Source organism: Schistocerca cancellata, chromosome 9 (assembly GCF_023864275.1).
Source record: "Schistocerca cancellata isolate TAMUIC-IGC-003103 chromosome 9, iqSchCanc2.1, whole genome shotgun sequence".
Classification (NCBI taxonomy): Eukaryota; Metazoa; Arthropoda; class Insecta; order Orthoptera; family Acrididae; genus Schistocerca; species Schistocerca cancellata.
The window spans coordinates 283844091-283851573 of NC_064634.1; the positions used below are offsets into that span (position 1 = coordinate 283844091).

The window sequence follows — 7483 nt, forward strand, 5'->3', positions numbered from 1 at the left end:
ATGTTTCATACAAAAGTTAGATATTTTTTCACGGAGAATCCGAAGCTGCAATAAAAACAGCGGTTCCTACCTAGGATTTCAAAGTCACCCCTGCTACTTGACCTGGGGTTGGTGCTGGGGCACGAGGGTTATGGTAATAGATATCACTCTTCGATGTGAACAACGTTTATTACCACTTCTTTTAATCTGGTGTGTATTACGCCAAATATTTCGGCAAACTGTTTTAAATGCCTAACCCTGTACAGGCAGTTCATTCATTCCGGGAATCGAGGATCTTTTTATCTGTTATCTGTACTGATACTGGCAAAACATACTGGCTAAAGACCAGCTGAGATTCCAAGACTTTGGGGAATTTTTTGATTTCAAGTTTGAAGTGGTATGACAATGACAAAAATCTCTTTCGTGTCATGTAATTACGAATTAAAAAAAGCACTCCGTCATCAGGCCACAAGTGGCCACAAGTGAGAATGCGGATAGGAGGGGCGTGTGGTCAGAACACCGCTCTCCCGGTCGTTACGATGGTTTTCTTTGACCGGAGCCGCTACCATTCGGTCGAGTAGCTCCTCAATAGGCATCACGAGGCTGAGTGCACCCCGAAAAATGGCAACAGCACATGGCGGCCCGGATGGTCACCCATCCAAGTGCCGGCCACGCCCGACAGCTCTTAACTTCGGTGATCGGACGGGAACCGGTGTATCCACTGCGGCAAGGCCGTTGCCACGCATGAATGATTTTCGGATTTTTCCTTTGCTTGTAGTGCTAAAATTTGCTCCTTGCCAAAGGTCATGATTATAGGCAAACGGGAAGTACCCTATAGTTTCTGATGAGTGGGTTTGCAAGTATTGAAATATGTGACAATAGTGGCCGTATCTTTTGACTGCACACTGACTTAGATGCTTCACTCTTCCAATGGGCCGCACAGATGACATGGACTTTAACTTGATAGGGCCACCCGTTCCTGAGGAAAAGGATTTTGAACAGTTGGACAGAAAGACAGATGGACAACAAAGGAAATGTATAAGGTCTTCTTGCTTACCGATTGAGGTACGGAACCCTAAAAGTAAGTAAACTGTTTGTTATTTCAACAGTAACTGGTGTAATTGTTAATACATTTATCCCACTGTGAAACAAGACGGTCAGTGCCCGCATGGAGAAACGTATGTGGTTGCGTGTGGAGCCACGATAGTACCCAGGCGCGCACCTCTTCCTCCGAAGCAAATTGCTGGCCACGTGTCTTTCTTCAGGGCTCCAGAAATATGGAAACCGCATGGGGAGAGATCGGGGCCGTATGGGCCCAGAAATGTTGACGAACGGGTTCATTCTGTTGCAGCATAATGCCAGCACACATGTTTGACGGTTGTTTCAATTACATTGCAGAAATTTCGCTGGGAAGCCCTTTCACATCCTGCATGCAGATCAGATCTCTCTGCATATTTTTGGAGCCTTGAAGAAAGGCGTTCGTGGCCGTCGATTTGCTTTGGACGAAAAGGTGCACGCCCGGGCACAATCAAGGCTCTGTAGGCAACCGCAAAGATTTTTCCATGAAGCCATTGACAGTCCTTTCTCTCAGTGGGATGAATGGGATGAATGTATTAACAGTTGTGGCGATTGCTTTTGAACTAATGAACTGTTTACGTACTTTTCTCCCATCTGTTTCGTTTTCATTTGAGTGCCCTTGTAGATGATGGTAGGACAATGCTGAAAACTTTTACTTCAGCTTTATCGTGAAACTGAAGATGAGTATTTACATTGATCATTCTTTTAAATACTGTTATTTTCTTAAGCTGTTGCCGACATTGCTTGTGTTTTAGCTTTATTCGCTCTTTGACAAGTCTAGTTTCGAGCGTGCAAGCATACCACCTAAACATAGCAACTAATGGACGGTGGTTCGCTTCCTGATATGGTCTGCGTTGGCGCCAGATGTATTTATTGAATATAATACAAGGTAGACCATTGGAAATCCCAAGTGTAAGACCCCAGTCAACTTTTTTCTTTGAATATACTGAGGTATGTAGTATCGTACGTTTGATAATGTTCAATAACTGTAGACAAGGTTCTTGAAGATCAGTATAGATGGACCAGAACTTGGCCTTTCGATGTAAGCAATTATAAATTCTTAGCCATGACCTCCCTTGTCTAAGAGTCCCACAGAAAACCGGGAGGCAGGTTTTTTATTTTAATTTATAGCTTAATTTCCTAATAAAATAAATGAAGTGTAACAGTCACCCTCAGAAAGGGACCTGACACAAGAATTAAACATAACATATGCATACCAACTACATAACAGGAAAAGAGTATCCGAAATCAAACGCATAGTTTCATTGTTTACGCAGTCGACTTAATCGTGGACATAGTGATATACGTACTGACTCAGCGAATGCCCTACAGTCTCGTACGAAGTGAGGCGAAGGAAAAACTGTAAATCCCTACAGTCTCGTACGAGGTGAGGCGAAGGAAAAACTGTAAATCCGTTGGTGCAAGATACACTGAGAAGTCTCCATCGAGCAAAGGAACTGCTTTAACTAATGCATCTACAGTGATCAGTAGGACGTACTGGAATTAGGATCAACGAACGTGCAGACCAACTGACACAAATGATGCTACATCTGCTTCCCATCAACTTTCCCCTACTGTACAGTGATTTTCGTGGTATAAAACGTCTGGTATAAGTCGTGGACGTAGACCTAACCATCAAGGGTTTATGGTATTGAATGATTAAGCAACAGATTCCACGCCACCCGTGATTTCCCTACTCGGCGCTCACGAGACAAGAAATAGTTACTGTTAACAGACTAAGGCCATGCCACATAAATACTAATAAAATGAGACGCTTATTAAAATTAATTCCCTCTTCACCCTGCAACTCCTGCCCCACTGACGAGGACACTGGATATATCCGTATTACAAAATGGTTAATCTGTTTCATCGTACCAGGTCAAAGTTAAGGTGGCTTACCTAACGGCTTTCAGAGGGAAATTATTCTATTTTCAGTTTTTGACATTATTGAAAATTATAAAATACTGTCATATTCTACTCATTAAGAGGTCTAACGATAAATTAAAGGTTTAACATAGGAAGAAAAGTTAGAAATTGTGTATACCGGTGTGCAAAACTTCAGGACGAAAGTAACTTTAGTATGATGTGCAATTGCCTAGTAAAACAGCACGATCAAAATTGGATCATTCATATAAAGAAATGCTATATTATGGTACGGAAGGGAAGTAAAAATAATGTGCAATGAAACGAATAGAAATGATACTTTTATTCCAAGATAATAAATACACTCCTGGAAATGGAAAAAAAGAACACATTGAGACCGGTGTGTCAGACCCACCATACTTGCTCCGGACACTGCGAGAGGGCTGTACAAGCAATGATCACACGCACGGCACAGCGGACACACCAGGAACCGCGGTGTTGGCCGTCGAATGGCGCTAGCTGCGCAGCATTTGTGCACCGCCGCCGTCAGTGTCAGCCAGTTTGCCGTGGCATACGGAGCTCCATCGCAGACTTTAACACTGGTAGCATGCCGCGACAGCGTGGACGTGAACCGTATGTGCAGTTGACGGACTTTGAGCGAGGGCGTATAGTGGGCATGCGGGAGGCCGGGTGGACGTACCACCGAATTGCTCAACACGTGGGGCGTGAGGCCTCCACAGTACATCGATGTTGTCGCCAGTGGTCGGCGGAAGGTGCACGTGCCCGTCGACCTGGGACCGGACCGCAGCGACGCACGGATGCACGCCAAGACCGTAGGATCCTACGCAGTGCCGTAGAGGACCGCACCGCCACTTCCCAGCAAATTAGGGACACTGTTGCTCCTGGGGTATCGGCGAGGACCATTCGCAACCGTCTCCATGAAGCTGGGGTACGGTCCCGCACACCGTTAGGCCGTCTTCCGCTCACGCCCCAACATCGTGCAGCCCGCCTCCAGTGGTGTCGCGACAGGCGTGAATGGAGGGACGAATGGAGACGTGTCGTCTTCAGCGATGAGAGTCGCTTCTGCCTTGGTGCCAATGATGGTCGTATGCGTGTTTGGCGCCGTGCAGGTGAGCGCCACAATCAGGACTGCATACGACTGAGGCACACAGGGCCAACACCCGGCATCATGGTGTGGGGAGCGATCTCCTACACTGGCCGTACACCACTGGTGATCGTCGAGGGGACACTGAATAGTGCACGGTACATCCAAACCGTCATCGAACCCATCGTTCTACCATTCCTAGACCGGCAAGGGAACTTGCAGTTCCAACAGGACAATGCACGTCCGCATGTATCCCGTGCCACCCAACGTGCTCTAGAAGGTGTAAGTCAACTACCCTGGCCAGCAAGATCTCCGGATCTGTCCCCCATTGAGCATGATTGGGACTGGATGAAGCGTCGTTTCACGCGGTCTGCACGTCCAGCACGAACGCTGGTCCAACTGAGGCGCCAGGTGGAAATGGCATGGCAAGCCGTTCCACAGGACTACATCCAGCAACTCTACGATCGTCTCCATGGGAGAATAGCAGCCTGCATTGCTGCGAAAGGTGGATATACACTGTACTAGTGCCGACATTGTGCATGCTCTGTTGCCTGTGTCTATGTGCCTGTGGTTCTGTCAGTGTGATCATGTGATGTATCTGACCCCAGGAATGTGTCAATAAAGTTTCCCCTTCCTGGGACAATGAATTCACGGTGTTCTTATTTCAATTTCCAGGAGTGTACATTGAAGTAACCACGGTTGATAATTGTTCCATGGACATTATAAAATGCGGGAAATGGTTGTTAATAGAGTGTGTGATCACCGCGGTAAGCCACATATGCTCTGCAACGTGCATCCATTCTGGTCACGAGGATCGAAAGGAGATCATGTGGAAGGGTGCTCCAGTGCTCCACCAGCGCTGTTTACAAATGCTGCATAGTCAGTGGTGCATGTGGAAGTTGTGCTAACGCACCCCACACGTGCTCACTGGGATTTAAGTCGGCGGAACTGGTAGGTCAGTCCATTCGACGAATATCCTTTCGTTGCAGGAGCTCCTCCACCTGCGCCATGTCATTCAAAAAACCGAGTCAGAAATCACATGTTGGAGAGGAAATTAAATTTAGTAAACGTCTCATTTTATTAGTATCACAAGCCGTGAGAGTGGGATAAGATGATTTTCAGTCAGATTATTATATATATGTATGCTTTCGGAGCCAGGCTCCAGCTAATTAAAATCGTTCGGTGTATACTGGCGTGTCATTTAAACACTTAAAATACTAAAATAAATCAACTTTCCGGCCCTGTTGCAGTGGCCTTCCTCTGGGCAAAGAGTGCCTGGCTGTGGAGTGGGTGTTTATATATACCGGTTTACTAATTGCGTTAAGAGACCACCGATGCCACATTTATTAGATTTTTGGTTTTACGACACTCTCCAGTCACTTTAACGTCGCCACCTACGAAAAGCTTAAAATAGCCAGCTTTGCAGCGCGAGATGTGCAGGATGAGATTCAGTGAGATTCTAGAAGGTATCGATGGGAACGTGAAGACACGCTGACTCTAATCCCATAGCCAGATATTTCAGGTTTCTCGGGTGGGAATCCATGGAGTGAACAGCCCGATTGAAGTAGTACCACAGAGTGTCGATTAGGTTTAAATCCTGGGGGTTTGGTCGCATGGGATTACGGTAAACTCACCCTGGTAGTCTTAGAATCACATACATACACTGCTAGTTGTGTGTCGCTTGGCTGGTAGATGCCATCGTGCCGAGGAAAAAGCAAAATGTCTGTGGGGTTGGACATGGTCCACAAGGATAGACGCATATTTGCGCTGATCACTGTGTCGTCCAGAATGACAAGATCACCCACGGAATGCCACGAACATTCCCCTGGCCATAAAGCTCCATCCTCCCTGCCTCCCGTTGCAGGGCTGTAAATGCCCATGACCATCTGTCCGATGGAGCATAAAACGTGATTCATATAAAACGTCGCCTGTCGCCACTCAGTGGACTTCTGATTGGAATACTGGGGCGCAAAACCTCAGCCTTCGTCGCTGGTGGCTGACACAGTCACCCGTTGAGTATGAAGAGACTTCTCGATCGCGAAATGCAGATTGTCAGTCCCCCTAAATGCGCCAATTTTGCTTATTGTGCAACCCATCCAAATGAAAGTGGGCTTCGTTCCTAAGCAAAACCATACGCATGCGCATAAAAATTCCCATCATGCCCCGCTGCCAACCGTGCAGTTTGAACGTTATAACGCAAACGTTCAAAAGTTATGACGATTTTATTTCATATAGTTCAATAACTGTCACCCCGTATTAATGGTTTTGCTTAGAAGCGAGGGGGAGCAATAGGCCAACTCTTTTGGGGGGTAAAAGAACATCTGCTAACACATCAGGGAATAACTTCCATGGCTTTAGAGGAAGTTGTTGAGCGTAAATAATGTGGAGGAAGGCAGAGAATGGATTATATCCAGCAAATAATTGAGGTCGAAGGTTGCAAGTGCAACTCTGTGATGAAAAATTAGGCACAGGAGACTAATTCGTGGCGGGCTGCATTAATCCAGTCAGAAGATTGATGGCTCTATCTCTCACTCTCTCTCTCTCTCTTTCTCTCTCTCTCTCTCGCACACGAACACACACACACACACACGCACACAACACACACACAGAGCATAAAAAAGATACAGTTGTTTTCCTGGCTGCCGTTTCTCTGTTGCTGAATTGCTGTGATTTTATTTATGTAGCTGTAAATGAAACAGTTTTTTATCTGACTGAGGCACTGTGGTCACTTCCTTACGAGTCTTTTAACATGATTTCTGTTCGACTTAAATGTGTAAGATGTTTGTTCGAGCTAACGTGATATCATTGTCGAGAATTGTATAGAACTATGTACCTGTTTAGATGTAGTTCGCTTGATGAATACATCGGTTGCATTACAGCAACCTGTGATTGAACTAAAGAAGGAGTGAACTGAGCAACTGTTCCGTTGATTGCTGTTCTGAGGAATTCCGCTCAACATAACATTTGAGCAAGTTGTTGCCTCGAACAACTATCAATAAATTTGAGCGATTTTTTAATTAATTAATATTAAATTCCTCGTACATTATACTTTCCTAAACGTGTGATATTACTTATAGTTGCATGAATCCGGATGTTCGTTTCGACCGACAAGTGGTCTCAGGAAATAAAATGTGTTGTGGGACAGTTCGAGCCACCTCCGTTACGAATCCAAATCCAAAGGGAGGGGGACGGGGGATATATACAAGTAATTTGATGCTTTAGGACTAGTATAACGCCTGTCAGAATGAGAAAGATGGGGTATTACTAATGTCTTGTCCAGGGTTACTTTTTAGATGGGAAATCCCGTCACCAGCAATATATACATTGATATTATTCCGTATATGGTTCATCTCGTTCCAGACATGTGCTTTCCATGGGTCGCAGTCAATTATTTGACACAACTGAGACGACTTCACTCAGTAATGTAAAAATTCATTTAATTAATGCAGACGAAAAAAT

The 7483-nt window shown here is 45.4% G+C and overlaps 1 pseudogene; it reads right to left on the reverse strand.

Annotated features, from left to right (window-relative positions):
- Positions 1–601: 601 nt before the first annotated feature.
- On the reverse strand, positions 602–719 carry LOC126102162 (5S ribosomal RNA; annotated as a pseudogene).
- Between the last annotated feature and the right edge of the window lie 6764 nt (positions 720–7483).